Genomic DNA, 16,891 nt, shown 5'->3' on the forward strand with positions numbered 1-16,891 from the left:
ATGTTAGGAAGTCAATAAAAAATTCATAAATGTATACATTATAATGGCATTATTCTTTATGGTAAGCAAGAGTGTTTTAAGAAAGACAGCATTTCTAAAGAAACAATCATATTTGCTTCTTGACTGAAAAAGGAATAGTTCCATTAGCAAATAATCTAAACTTCATTGGAAAAGGAAATTGCTTTTGGGATTTTGATTTTATTTTCTCTCTCTCTTTTTTAATGTATGATCTTAGGATTTTCTTTCTCTCAGTTAAAAATTTTTATGTGGAGAATAACACCTCCCACATTCTCAATTTTCCTTATCAAAACTGAGTTGCTTAGAGCTTATTTGGCCCTTTTGTATTAGGCAAACAGAGATATGTTTCCTATCTTAAATTAATTTCTATAAAATATGTCCTCAACTCAGCCACCAAAATACTAACAATGCTATTAAAGAAAGTTTCAGATCATAAATGTCAAAAGTCCATAAAGAGAAGGTAAGAACATCAGATTGAACTATCTATGGTTTATTTTACCTAATCTTCACAAAACTCACTAAATATTTTTATTACTCCCATTTTTCTGATGTCTGATATCTGCAGGAAGAAAGTTACTATCCTCAAGTCATAGATTAGAATCACTGATGAAATATGAAACAAGGGTTATGTATCTACAAATAAAGCTCATGCTGTTATCAATTTTAACATTCTGCTATTTAGTGTTTCTACAAAATTAATTTTGTAAGATAATTAATATTAATTTTGTTTTACTGTATTAATATTACTCTACATTAAAGTTTTAAAACACACAGTCCTTTCTAAATGTCAGTAATTAAAAAGTAAACTTGACAGAACTTATGAGAAGAAAAACTGTTAAACCAGTAAACTCCTAGAAATTCCTGAAAAGATGAATTTTAAAGAAATTTTATGTTATATTTCCATAAGTTTTCATTCTAATACAAGCAAGCTCATCCTATATTAACACAGGAGTTAAATTCTCTTTTGTCCCAACCAAACCAAAAAATTGAAAAACACATTAAAATTGTGAGAATTAATTTATCTCCACTAGAACATTGTAATCTCTTTCCTTTTGTACTCCTTAGTATTCTTCTATTTAAAAGACTTAGAGTGATAAAAAAAAAAAACATACATTCACTATTGCTAAGTATATTTCTCTCTGAAATAATAGAATATAAGACATTTGAAAACAAAAACATATTTTCACTCCAAAAGAAATTCACACATAGGACCAGTTTAGACATTTGGAATTTTAAAAATGTGTTAATAAAATATATATTAAAAGATTTGAATTAGTTTTATCAAAAAAGATACTGTTTCTCAGATGATGAAAATAACTGGCAAGTTTTGTGGCCACTCTTTTGTGAATGCATATTCAAGTATTCAGCTTCGATAATTTTAACATTTCCATTCAGAGATGATGAGAAAGTTGTCAATGATATTGTCATATATAAAAATCTAAACAAATGCCTATAATTTATACAATCACTTTAAACAATTAAGTAAGATCCATATAATATCTTTAATAACTATTGAATTTGATGTTAATTTGCAAATAATTGCTGAATTAATTACACTTCCTTTGCACATTTTCAACCAAGAAAAAATATAATAAAATTAAGACTTTGCACCATTTCAAATGTCTCTTACATTAAAATTCAGATTTGTCTAAATTATATGAAAAACATTAACGTAGCTAAACAAATAATCTTGAAATACAACATCACCTTTTTATTAAATATGTATAAAGGGCAAGTTTATTTCAAAAGAAACAAAACCCTAACAATATTTAACACTGGTTTGCTTATACAATGTATTAATGTAGAACCATCATAATTGTGCTACTTCAAATATGTACTTATGTATCAATATAATTGGAAAGCGAATATCAATATAATATTATAATATCAATATAATTTATCAATATAATTGGAAAGCATATATCAATATATTATAATACCAATATAATTTTAAAGCTTAAATATTTTCAACACATTTATGACTTTATTTACACAGAAGCATATAAACATAGAGTACAAATTTCTAGTTTTTATGTATCTCCTCCTCTTATTCCTTCCCCAACTTCTACTTTTTTCGTATCGACACATGGATAGGCACAAAACATTTTTATTTTCTCCTACAAATTATACATTTATAAGCAAGAAAATTAAAGACAGGAGAGTAATTTGCTCCACACCAAAACCAAATCACATAAATGTCTACCTTTGTTTAAATATCCATGTTAAAAAATGAGATGGAGTACTTCGTACTGACTTATTACATATTTTGGCAGGCAAATACATTTATAGCTTCACCTGCTTTCTCTCCAACTCTTTCACTATATCCTAAGAAACATAAATTTTTACTCTCAGTAGGCAATTGCACAAAGTTAAAGGAACTCTTTTGTTCTTCTGCTTGTATCTACCTGAAATGTAGGTGGGTTAGGGAATATCAATTTATTTGAAAGAAAGCATTTTTTTGCATAAAATCTAGCATCATTTTTTCAATATTCCTGTTAGCCATGACAAAAAGAAAAAAAGTAATAGCACTTTCAGGGACTATTCAACCTCCAAAATTAATAACATTTCAGGGAATGTTATCAGTATAACATTTTTCTTTTGGAGTATGAGAGTCATAAGTTGTTACTAGTGTACTAAAAGTAATTACTTGTAGCTCAGATGTTAAAACTAGCAGAGAAAGGATGAAGGCTGGACTTGGGTCTTAGAATTTTAGCCCAGTGCTTTGACCACAGGCCACAAAGACCACATCACACAGTGGCCCCCCAGCTTTGCCAAAATACTCAGTGAAAAGTAGCATAAACATGTAAAGCATATTATCATTGCTATGAGTCAATATGTAACTTATTCAAAATGATAAATATATATATTAAAATAAGAAACTCTACTAACTACAAATATATTACAAACAGCTATCTCGCAAATAAAGAAATTTTCACCCGGTATACAGTTGAGATGAAGGGACATTGGCAAGATTTTGTTTATGGGTTTAGGTTTTATTTGTAAATTATTGATTTAATTATGAACATTAATCTACTTTTACCATTGGAAAACAAACTTACAGGGAAAAAAAACCCAACATTTCTTATTAAACTCCATAAAAGTAAATCATTTAATACGATGAGCTATTATATTTATTTAAAGGGCAATCTCTACCTCCAAACCTTGGTTATATTTGCAAATGTTCTGATCCTCTGTTGACAAGAAACAGAATTAAAGAATGAATAGGATGGAAAATGAAAACAATGCCAAGCAGAAGTCCATCTAAAAGGCTATGAGGAGGGCGGCTGAGTCACATGTAAGAAAAGCACAGTAAACATGGTAAGGTTTTAATATGATCTGATGATAAAATCGAATAAGAAAGAAAAAATTTTCTCAGGTTTATGCTAGAATCATTTATAACTTTTATAACTCCTCTACTATAAGCAAATGATCTTGTAAAAATATATCAGCAAGAGAAAAAGGTGATGTAAACTACATTAGTGAAAGTTTGAGAGCAAAACTTCATTGTTTCCAGAACAGCTTTGGAAGAGCTTAGTTAACTCAGAAACCTCTATTTCATGATCTTTTGTTAAAAAAAAAAAAAAAAAATAGACTTTCTAATATCCTCCTCACTTCCAGTACATTATATCTAACGAAAATTTTCACTGAATATAAATACTAGGTTAGGGTTCCTGAATGCTCTACAGATCCCCTGCAATGGAATCTACAGAAAGGGAGGAGGACATTCCTGTAGAAAAAAAATGTAGATTGATGGGCTGTATCCAAATCTAATGAATCAAAAAAATGGGGGCAGGGACGACTGGACAATGTACTTAAATGAACCCCCCAGATGATTTGGAAGGAAAACAAATCTTAAAAATCACCTTCCTGAAGTCAAAACTTCCATGTTTGTTCAAATTTGGACTCCCATAAACATAATGATCGTTATTCTGGAGGTGAGAGTTACACATTTAAGAAATTAATAAGTCTGTGAATGGATGAATGAGTGAGTAAGTGAATGAACAGAACAATTGAGAGCTGTCAGAAAACTACAATTTATTTGGGTCTCAATGGGAAAAACATTCCCACTCTTCACCCTCTTCTCAAACCCCAAAGAGGTCATGGTTATTAGAAAACATAAGATGCAGTATTACCAGTATTATATGTTAGTATGAACTAGTGCAATTTACTGAGCAGGTGCATTATACTTACTGAATGAATGTGTTTGAATGGATTTTCTCAAATGTCATCATTGGATTATGGCAAGGCAAGCACAGGGCCATGTTCAGCTCCTCAAAGGCCACACTTCAAGCTGCACTCACTTGGCATTTGTGCAGGCAGAGATGGCACCAAAAACAGCTGAAGTTAGGATTCAGAAACATAAGTGAAAACTCTGTAGTGAGGAACATTTCACAGGACTGTTACTGTAACACACAGGCTTACCAGGATAAAACACTATTTAGCATGTGAAAGATATTTTCATACATCTTCATAAAGTCCTATTTTTTTCAACTATGCAGATTGATTTAGTGAAAAGTAAAAAAAAAAAAAATACATGTGTAGATTTTCAATAATCTGGTTAACTGTGGTCATCAACAGTCACAATAATTACTGGAATTTTTTAGAATATCATATATTTCAAGATGAGACCTAGTCAGATTGAGGTAATTAGGAAGTTATTTTATCAGTATCTGAGATTTAGAGCACTAACTTCAGTGGTTCTTAAAAATTTGTTATATCTTAAAACAACAAATGTTGGGGTATGTTATTCTCCACTATGTACTAATTCTATATTAAATCATTTTTGTATTCTATTGAATAACTTTACATATAGTATTTTAAGCAATCTTATGGACAATATTGAAGCATACACAGATTTAATTTTTCAAAATCTTCAGACTTTTGTCAAGAATTTTTAATCCTCATTTTAAAGTGACAACTTTTTTGTCATCCTGAGAGTTCTATTCATCAATACTCAAAAGAAAAAAAAAATTGACAAAAGTGCATTTGTATGGTACTCTGTATTTCAGAGTGTTCTATATACCTTAAATTATAGACAGACTCATAGATAGATACGTAGATAGATAGATAGATACATACATAGATAGATAGATACATACATACATACAAACATACATACATACATACATACATAGATAATTTTTCAGAAAACATTTAGGGTCCCCTTCCTTTTTGTATTTTGACATCATTGAGAAAAAGCATTCATTTTTCACTAGGTGAAACGTGTGTTCTTAATTTGCAAGGATGGGGAGCTTTTTGTTTTAAGGGGTCTTTGATTTAAAAAAACAACAGTGAATATTCTTTTTCTAGAAGGTTGATCAGGATGTAAAACAATTTGCCAAAAGAATGCCTTAAGGTAATGAGTCCCTCTAACAAATTTAGTTTTTATTTTACAAAATTTGGCATGATACTGAGGTTACAGAAATTCAATGACGACATTCAGCAAAATAATCAGTATAATTATAAACTGTTCATGATTACTCATTTTAAAACAAGTGATATCTGTTTGTAATAACTTTATTTGGGTTGGCAATATAATTTTAGTTTTATATAACTATGAGCTAAGGATGGAAAGCATAAAGCATGACCAATGTTTTTATTTTTAAGCATATCTGGAATGTGACTTTTAGATATATGCCTCAGCACCAATTATAAGAAAGCCTAAAAATTTTTACAAGTAATATTTCATACTAAAATCTGTAGAAAGCTAGTTATATCTGTCAAATATAATTCTGAGGATTTAAAAAATGAATAAAAATCAGAATAAATCACATGGAAAAAAATCAAACACATAATAGCTATTTGAGTTTCAACTAGAATAAGATGATAAATTCATGCAATGTAATAAAAATGGGCTCATATTTACAAACTGAAAAATCTTTTAAACTAATGAAGCCCCTCAAAATTTTCTTTAAGAAGAATGGAATAAATATAATTTTTATAAATTACTTTTTTTTTTCTATCATGACACCTTTTCACCATATTTTCAAAAAAACTGATTTCAATACATCTTTTTTAAAAAATTGGTACCAGGCATTGAACCCAGAGGCACTTAACCACTGAGCCACATCCCTAGCCTTTTCTATTTTTTTTATATTTTGAGATAAGGTCTCACTAAGTTGCTTAGGGTCTTTCTAAGTTGCTGAGGATGTCTTTGAACTTGTGATTGTCCTACCTCAGCCTCCTGAATCACTGGAATTATGGGCGTGCACCACCATGCCTGTCTAGATTTTAATAATTTTTAAGAAAAATTCTTAGTAAAATATTTTACTCATTGTGGCCATTAATTGCCAACATAAATATTTAAGAATGTTTTGCATTTGTGGTTGAGAACTACATAGTTTGAGGTTACATGTCAGATATATTATTCAATGTCTCATAATTACAGAACCAATTTCCAAGGTGTTTAAAACTGTTGTGTATTAAAATTCTACAAGTTTGGCTATTTTATTACCTGATAGGTAGCATTAATATTATATTAACCTACTTTTGTACTATGCATTTATAGACAGTATTTAAAACAATCTTACAGAGAACACTTATTCTATTTTAAAACTTATAGATGCCATATATAATATTTTCATATACCTAAAACAGTTAAAAAAGAAATCCACATATATACAATTAAACAACTGAGTAATTAACTATTAATCAATAATATATTAATAATGCTAGATATTTTCATGGCTGAAACAAGAATCACCAGTTTTACTAATATCTACTAGAACAAGTAAAAAATGTTTCCCTTTATATCAAACTATTTTATTGAGGAATAATCATTGTTTATATTAATATTAGGTAATAATTATACCTTTGACTTATGCATTACCTCATAAGGTTTACAGAGTGCTTCCCATGCATGATAAATAAAATTTTAGCCAGTTATATCCTGATATACATAACAAGTTAAACCCTTAAAAACACATAAGTTTTAGCATACTCATTCTACAACATATCATAGATTCAAAAAGATATTTGAAATACCAAATGTCTCTCTTGCATCTTACAATAGTCCTATGTCCTAAAATTTGATATCACCTAAATTTTCAAGAACTTAACATTTGTATTTTGCATGTTACTCTACAAACAGTTTCAAAACTAAGAAAATGTACATGGTACTATTTGTAGAATAGTCCAGTGGACTTAGACAATTCCATGTTATCACAGGGAAACTTTATAACTTAGAAACCAACATTATTCTTCCACCACTAACCTCTGCTGAGATGTGTGGGATTACAAAGAGAAAGTCCAAACTTAAATATTAAACTTGCTCAGTACACAGACTAAAATGTCTAAATGAAACAAAAAAAAAGAATTAACAAAGGACAATTATGAATTGCTTATCATTACATATTCTCCAAAACCCAATCCTCTAGTTGGAAAACAAGAAATGTCATAACAGAGCAGCTGAGATGTAGGGGATACCAGCACTGAGAAGAAACCTGTGTCTCATTCAAGAATCCCTTGTTCTCATCCCCCCTCACTGTTACTGACCAAAACAGAGGACCTGTCACAAAAGAGCCCATATCTCTGTGAACAAACCTACAAGAGCAATGACAACACGACACCCAATAATCTTATTCCTACTTGTCCTTCAGGACTAACCAGGGGCATCAGCATGTCTAAGACACATTCTCTGATCACTGTCCCTCACTTCTGGATTAAATATCACCTTTATATGCAAGTGGGTGCTTAGCTTAATTATTGCAGGTAGAAAACACCACTAGAGTGATGTATTTACATTTTATTTTGAGTGCTTTGAGTGCAAAGTTCCTGCAAACAGACAATTATTATTTTATTTTTATATCCCCGGGACCAAGCCCAGCCTAGCACATAAGTGCTCAGTAAATGTTTATTGAATGTTGAATGGAAGTTGAATGCAGATACTGTGACTACATCTGGCACATCTACCACACTAATGATTTATAGGTGAGGAGAAAGACTTAATTGCTTTAAAAATGCAAAAAAAAAAAAGAAAAAGAAAGATTATTAATTGCATGTAGTAAAAATGCCACTATACAGTCTCCCTAATGGTGGAACTAATGCAGTTATTATACCAGAAACCATTTTGAACCTGCCATTATTGACTATGTAACACCTCTGAAGTCTAAATATGGAGACATGCATCATTTATTAAAATGAAACTACTTTACTACCATTGACACTTTAAATTAAGAAATGTGATTTAGAAAAAACTATCTTTAGAACATTTCTTTTTCCCCCTGGGACTCCATATTTTATATGTAAAACTTATGTGAAGCTTTCAAAGTATTACCTTATTTTTCTCTTTCCAGTTAAATATAGTAGTATCTTGTCACAAAAAATTCAGAAATTGTTTTAAATATTTATATGGACAAACTGATATCACTGAATTAAAAACACATTGTGTTACAAATGGCTAACTCTCTAAAATAAAATTTCATTTTCTTCTTTTGAAAAAATGATTTTCTAAAGTGAGGCTCAATTTAAAAACTACCTATATGTTGGGGAGTTAGGGGTGTATTTCAGTGGTACAGCATTTGCCTAGCATGCACAAGGCCCTGGGTTCAATCCCTTGTGCCACAATAAATGAATAAATAAGAGAAATTTATACAGGAGCAAAACATACATATGCTTCACTAAGACATATAAAAAGATATTCTATATATACAAGATTAATAGTTTTCATGAAAGTAATGACCCTGAAGAGACTTTAAAAACTCTGCAAATGTTCCTGTCATTTATGGAACACATAAAACACTAATTTACTAACTGCCTGTTTCAACTTTATTCTATTTTTTTCTAAAGCATCCTTAAAATAACAGAGGGACATTTTGAGATGAGGACTAAAATGTGTACTTTGGATATATATTAAGGATAATAGGTGTGATCAAGGGAATTATAATCAGAGAATAAAGCAGACAGACTTGAATTTTTATCACAGTTGCACACACAATAAAGCTTGATTAAGTATCAGAAGGCAAAGTGCTGCATATACAAAGCACAAAATACAGTCTAATAAATATTTCACATGCTTAGCTGATTTCAATTTGGTTCTTACATTTAACTTCATGAAAGTCTAATCTAATGAATATGTTTAAATGTTCTCTTTTTCCTATGACAAATTATTCAAAACTTTGTTAAAAACCTCTTAACCACTGCATACTTTACAATACAAGAGGAAAAAAAAGAAAGAGATAAATTATTAATTTTTAAAGTTACCCAGCAACTCCATTGCATCATCTTCCTTGTCAATGACTTCTTCTGTTACAGATGGGGTAGGGCTGTGGATGGACTCAAAGGAATCCTGAGAAAGCATGGCTTCCAGAAGTTTCTTATGCTGCTGTTGCTGCTGTTTTAATCCTTTAGTCTTGGGCTCCATCTTCAAGCTGAAGAAATATTTACCATTTATTAGTTGAGGTGAGTAAAGAGAATTTACAATTTTTTTCATTCATGTATTCTGTTATGCAAATTGATGGAGAGATCAACTAATATTTTCCCCAAGGATAACAGAGTCATAGAATCTCTCTGAGACAACCTGTGGTAATTCACTAACAAATTCCCAAGTGAGTGTGGGAAACCTGAAAACTCCAACACTCACTTAAAAGAGGTGGCCCTATGTTCTGCACCTACCAACTGTTGTCATGTGAGAATTAATCGATTTTCTGATATTTTTAAAGAAATAGAAAGTCCAGGTAATTATTTGCTGATTTATAAAACACATGATTGTCAAGCAAAATATAAACCATTGGATAAGTATTTTAACCTGCTACACTAAGATTCAAAAATTAAAATAACTGCTTTAATTTCTTTTGAGTGTGTGTATACAGTTGTCCCAGCACCATTTATTTGAAAACACTACCCTCTCCTCCAATCATCTTGCAATAATTAGAGTGCTTTCAAGTCCACCTCTTTGCATAATTTCCTAGTTGACTGTTCTTTCTATTAATATATACAGGTGTGTCCTCAAAGTCAGGAGACTGTTGTGTAAGTATCAACATTTACCACTTTGAGTGAAGTGTGGACACCTTACTTCTGCTTCAATTCCTTTACCTTTCTTTTAAATACTATTATTTTGAGTGTCCCATAGCATTGTAATTTTTGTTTCAAAAACCACTATATAAAATCCCTTGTATATACTCATATTTCTCCTATTTATTCTTCCTTCCCGATGTTACAAGATTCTCTTGTTCATCATTTCCTGTTTGAAAAACTTCCTTCCTTCCCTCATGTCCTGAGCTTTCTTTCTCCACCACCCACTTCCACCTTGATGTTCTACTTTACCTAGGGCCAAGAACTTTGGAGTCAGCTAACAATGGACTGAACCTCTGAAACCATGAGACATAATAGGTTTTTCCTCCTCTATGTTGTTCTTGTCATGTCTTTTGGTCATAGTGATGCAAAATCTCTTTAACATTTGTTGTACGTGGAATCAATCTCAGGACCTCATGAATGCTATGAAAGTGCACTACCAATGAGTTGTAACTCTGATTTCTTAACTAAAGTAGACACCACTTTAACCAATCAATCAAACTGAGTGTCACCAATTATGGAGCAAGGTGACATTATATACCTCCTGATATGATACCATGAGGAAATACATAATAACACTATAGAATTTATTCCAAAAATGTTTAATCAAGAAATAATTTGAGAAATACAGATATGGGAATATTTTTCAAAATAACTAACATGTAGGTAGTCTTCAAAATCTCAATGTCACGAAGGAAAACAATGCCAGAAGACTGTTCTAGATTTCAGAAGACTAAAGAGACCTGACAATTAAATTCTACACACAATGTTTATTGGACACTAGCTAAAAAAGTAATAAATAAATATACAAACAAAAGCTCATAAAAGATCTTACTGGGAAAATTTGAAAATGATATAAAATTATTATTAATACAAAAACTTTATGCATCATTGTTAAATGTTTTGATATAATCATTATATTATAGCTATACAAGAATATATCCTCATTCTTAGGAAATGCATTCCAAAGACTTAGGGAATTGATAAGTGATAATATCTACAACTTGTTTTTAAATGGCTCAGCAATCAAAGATTGCAAAATGCTAATGAATATGAGTGGAATGTATGTGAATATTAATAATGACTACTCTTAAATTTTCTATGGTTAGAAATTTTTCAATGTAAAAAATTGAAGAGAAAAACATATGAAAGCACACACATGAATATTTGTTTCATATCTGTCTTCTATTCCAATTAGGTTCCCCAACAAATAAAGGATTATTGCTGAGATATAAAAATGTACCCCTTTTAAAATAATTTTTAAAATATCTTAATTACTACCCATGTAACTTTAAATAATTTAAAAAAATTAGTTTTACTCAATAGTAGTATGGTTAAAACATAATTGTACATTTGTCAATTGATGGAAGAAGTTTCTTTAGTCCCAATTTATTGTCATGGCATTGGTATCTGCATCATTTCTGTATGTCTTTTAACTGAGAAGTAATGTTATGATTTGAAAGTGTACAATGACCAGTTTTATTCACTGAGAATACAAAAAAATCACACAATTTTAGTTTTGATTTCACAGTTAATAGATCTAACATGCAAATTGTAATTTACATCTGAAATTATTTTAAGTCAAATTATTTTAAAATAACAGTATTCGTGGGTTACTGTGGCCCCATTAGCTTTGGATTAGGACAATGGATATACATATTATTTTGAACCAAATCTATTTTCAACATGAATAACATTGGGCAAGTTATTTACCCTTTCTTTTCTTGCTTTCTTTATCTGTAATGTAGATTATATTATTGCCTATTATATAGACAATTTGACAATTTAAAAGGGCTAATATTTGTAGCACTATGGAAAGTAGCCAGATTAATGTGCCTGCTGAATAGAGCAACTGAAGTTCTCATTTATGATTTTGCATTTTATACTGTAAATTTAAATGACAACAAAATATTTTATTGAATAATATCATATGCTTAACAAAATTACTTTGTTTTTATACAAAAACACAATTATAGTTCTATAGATATTTTCCCCTTTAGGAATAAATAATAATTCTCCAAGTATTACTGTTTGAAGCAGATGTTTTATGAAGATTCTGACAAGTTTATTTATTATTATCTACCTAAATTATATACAATAACTAGAAATTACATGTTTCATGCAAAATTAAGATATATAATATCTTAAAGATGTTATTTGATATAAATAAACATAAAACCAATGTTTATTTTCATTCCCATAAAATAACATTGTATTGTAAACTCATATATGATCAAAACATGCCTAGTTACAAATAAATTTATCTTCCTGAATGCAATCTTAGATTTCTACTCCAGGTCCATAACTGTTTTTCTAGATTCCTTGGGGCTTGATGTGCTCTTCTGCATAAACTGTATATTATGTAACACCTCCAAGGAGGGTCTGAGGCTTGACTTTGCTATCAATTACAGCAGTTTTCTATGTCGTTATGTTATCAGCATCACCACTGAGTAGGTTAAATAAAGAATCTACAGTATTCAGATCTGGTTTTGCTGTCATGAGTTACAAAAAACATTTCAGTTTTCTGAGCAGCTTGAATTTCATAATTACAGATAAGGACTGTGAGGAACACATCCGATCCGAACACAAAATTGATAGGTTCCCAAATGCTCCTGTTAGGTGGGGGCTGAGCCTTGATGAGCCTTGATGAGCCTTGATGCTGGAATTTCAGAAGGCAGAAGTTAAGTCATTGGAATGACAATGGGAGACATTAAAAGCCTTCTGGTTGACATTGATAAAGGTGGTTTCAACAGGTGGTGGAAATAAAATTCTACTGGGAAAAGATTCCAAGTGGAGGGGGACAGTGAACACAAACTAATGGCAGTGAGGAGTCTGGCCATAAGAACAATGAAAAACAGAGCATTGACAGCTGGGGCCAGGGAGGAGGCTTCCTTTTGTAGAGAGGCATCCCTTCAGAGTTTTATGCTGATGAGAATGATCTAGCAGAGAGAATAGAGGCTGACACAGGGAATAAGCAGCTTGCACAGTGACTGAGACTGAGCATCTAGAACCAAGTGAGGGGCTTGCTTTGGGTGGGAGTGTGGGCTGCACTCACTTGGGCACAGGTGAGCCAAGCCCACCAGTGGTGCTGGGAGGGTGTTTGTGGAGGAAGTGTCTCTGAACCTATTTCCTCCATGAAACAGGAAGCAGCAGCATCAGTAGAGAAGAAGATGAGGAGAAGAGTTGGGGATTTGAGGAGAGAAATGAAGACGTGAAATCATTCCTGAGGAAAGTGGATATGTGGATTGTTCAGCCACTGGCAGCAACTTCACCAGGCAGCTCCAGCGTCCACCTGCACTTGGGAGGTCATGAGTTCAGTGACGCTAGCCAGTGGAGCCACAGGTTCTCCAGCCTTTGCTAGTTTCACCACAGAATGAAGAATTGGATTGTTAAAAGGAAACTAAGACAAAGGAAAAGAGGGATGAGCGAGTTGAAGGTATCTTCAAGAGACTGACTACAATAGTGGGCCATGGACAAAAGCTGAATAAAGAGAAAAACAAGGAACAATGTGGTGGGTCAGGAGCAATGGAAATTTAACACAATCAAAAATTATCAGGATTGAAACTTGGCACACCCAAAAATTGGGTGACAGAAGGAATGACCAAGGACAAAGGCCGACAGAGGGTGAGATACCTAAAATTGACATTAGCAATGGAAGATAATGATAATGAGAGGGTCCAGGATATGATAGAGGGAATGAGTGGGTCAGACAAGGTGGAATTCAAAACCAATAATGAAGAGCAGGTGAAGGAAAGGAGGGGTCAGATTTGGGGAAGAATCACTGATGTTTATATTGATTTCACCAGGAAGGTAAGGATTTAGGGAAAGTGCCTAAGTGGGAAAGGGGAATGACCAGGGGATGGTCAAGCATGGGTTCAAGAATATGTGGATGATGATCAGGCTGAAAACATGGGATTCTGGAAGCCACGATTCTAGGGAGAATTTTTTTTTGGGGGGGGAGGTGCAGCAGGTAAAGTGATAGAGCAAAATCTGTAAGCAGCAGAAAAGCAAAGACTGATCCTGCCTCCTCTCCGGCCCCACAGGCTGAGGATCAAAGAAGCAAAAATAGCATCATTATGAGAAAATAGCCTCAAAATAAAAACCTTCTTCTCAGCAAAAGAAACAGTCAACGAGGTGAAGAGAGATTCTACATTTTTGGAGCAAATTTTTGCCACATGCAAGTCTGATAGAGCACTAATCTCCAGGATTAAAACTCAAAAAAGCAAACAACCTAATCAATAAATGGGCTAAAGAGCTGAACAGACACTTCTCAGAAGATGATGCATAATCGATCAATAAATATATAAAAAAAGTTCAACATCTCTAGCAACTAGAGAAATGCAAATCAAAACTACTCTAAGATTCCATCCTGCGCCAGTCAGAATGGCAGTTATCAAGAATACAAACAACAGTGTTGGTGAGGATTTGGAGGAAAAGACACACTCATACATTGCCGGTGGGACTGCACATTGGTGCAACCAAACTGGAAAGCAGTTTGGAGATTCCTTAGAAAACTTGGAATGGAACCACCATTTCACCCAGGTATCCCACTCCTTGGTTTATACCCAAAGGACTTACAAACACCATACTATGGTAACGTGGCCACATTAATGTTTACAGCAGCTAAATTCACAGTAGCTGAACTATGGAACTAACCTAGATGCCCTTCAATAGATGAATGGATAAAGAAACTTTGGTATGTATATATATATATATATATATATATATATATATATATATAACGGAATATTACTCAGCATTAAAAAATAAAATTATGGCATTTGCAGGTAAATGGATGGAGTTGGAGAATATCATGGTAAGCAAAGTAAGCCAATCCCAAAAAACCAAAGGCTGAATGTTCTCTCTGATAAGTGAATGCTGATGCATAATGGGGGGAGAGCATGGGAAAAATGGAGAAACTTTGGGCAAAGGGGAAGGCGGGTTAGGGTGGGGGTATGAGGGAAGGAAAGATGGTGGAATGAGATGGACATCACAACCCTAAGTGCATGTATGACTGAATATAAGGTGCAATGCTATATTGTGTACAATCAGAGAAATGAAAAGTTGTGATGCAATTATATACAATGAATCAAAATGTGTTCTGCTATCATATATACCTAATTAAGATTTAATTAAGTAATTAATAATTTGAGAGAGAGAGAGAGAGAGAGAGAGAGAGAGAGAGAGAGAGAGAAAATGAACACAATGTTTTGGGCAGCCAGAATGCAGAGAGCAGTGTTGAGTGAAATAAAAGGAAGAGAGGACTGGGATCTTTCTAAGAGCATCTAAGCGTTCTCCGAGCCTTCATCTGGCCCTCCCTTTTCCAGGTCTCAATCCTGGAACTCTTGTGCAGAGAGAGGCTGTAAATTATTTAAGGGCACAGAATTTGGAGCAAGAGATTCTGGTAACCAACCTTGGAACAGAGAAACAAACACTCTGGGACTTGGTTTCCTCATTGCTGCAATAGGGATAATAATAATGCTTTCATAAAGATAAAGCGAATCTTAGATTTCATCTCATTCCAGTCAGAATGGCAGCTATTATGAAGACAAACAACAATAAGTGTTGGTGAGGATGAGGGAAAAATGATACACTCATACACTGCTGGTGGGACTGCAAACTGGTGCAGCCAATATGGAAAGTAGTATGGAGATTTCTTGGAAAATTGGGAATGGAACCACAATTTGACCCAGCTATCCCTCTCCTCAGTCTATTCCCAAAGGACTTAAAAACAGCATACTAAAGGGACACAGCCACATCAATGTTACAGCAGCACAATTCACAATAGCTAAACTGTGTAACTAAATTAAATGCCCTTCAGTAGATGAATGGATTAAAAAATGTGGCATACGTGCACAATGGAATATTACTCAGCAATAAAAGAGAATAAAATCATGGCATTTTCAGGTAGATGGATGGAGTTAGAGAAGATTATGCTAAGTGAAGTTAGCCAATCCCAAGAAACCAAATGTTGAATGTTTTCTCTGATATAAGGAGGCTAATCATAGTGGGATAGGGAGAGGAAGCATGGGAGGAATAGACGAATTCTAGATAGGGCAGAGGGGTGGGAGGGGAAGGGAGGCAGTAGGAGGTTAGAAACAATGATGGAATGTGATGGATGTTATTATGCAAAGTACATGTATGAAGACACCAATTGCTGTGAATACGCTTTGTATACAATCAGAGAAATGAAAACTGTGCTCTATACGTGTAATAAGAATTGTAATGCATTCCGATGTCTTATATAAATTAAAAATTAATTATAAAAAAAGATAAAGTGAATCAAAATAGAACACACAGAGCAGTCTCTAAGTGGTAATTTAATAGATCATGTGTTCAAAGAACACCAGGTGGCATCCTGAAGATTTGCATGGCTTCTCTTGGGTCATAATGTCCAACATAACAAGAAAGGGAACATTTTGGGAGACCTTATGAAAAAAAGCAGAAGTCAATATTTCCGTTTGGTGTTATATATTCAAAGAATCATTTTGCTTTGGTTTAGAAGGGTAACTTCTAAACTGGAGTTAAATGGAAACATAAAAGTTTAAATTTAGTGGACAACCTCCCCTACCTCAGCCCCCATGGGCCTATCTGTCCTGATGAAACCCCTCCCAGCCCCCCAACCATCCCACCTCCTGTCCCCAGTCTCCCCCCATATCCCCAACCTTGCTCCACTCTGCTTTACACTCTGTCCCTGAGTACAGATTGGTAAAATTCGTTTGATCTGGCCCAGTGTCTCTGTGTGGTAGAAAACTGGATGATGTCTCTCGAGAACTAGATCCTGAGCTTGTAGGGTGCACCTTCATGGCATTTTAGAAAGAATCTATCTCTTTTCTTAACTCCAATTAGAAATTAAGTGGCT

At 33.0% G+C, this 16,891-nt stretch overlaps 1 long non-coding RNA gene across 1 annotated transcript in view; it reads right to left on the reverse strand.

The window, feature by feature from the left end:
- Positions 1-1,501: 1,501 nt before the first annotated feature.
- Positions 1,502-16,891, reverse strand: part of LOC124098929 (uncharacterized) — a 29,556-nt gene continuing 14,166 nt past the window's right edge. Inside the window, exons 2-3 of the long non-coding RNA XR_006853746.2 lie at positions 9,220-9,386; positions 1,502-4,356 (exon numbers count right to left, since the gene is read on the reverse strand). This is a non-coding gene — a long non-coding RNA (uncharacterized LOC124098929). The remainder of the gene's footprint in view (positions 4,357-9,219; positions 9,387-16,891) is intronic.

This window comes from Marmota monax, unplaced genomic scaffold (genome assembly GCF_021218885.2).
Source record: "Marmota monax isolate L192 unplaced genomic scaffold, Marmota_monax_Labrador192_F-V1.1 WCK01_AAM20220418_F8-fsc00679, whole genome shotgun sequence".
Taxonomy (NCBI): Eukaryota; Metazoa; Chordata; class Mammalia; order Rodentia; family Sciuridae; genus Marmota; species Marmota monax.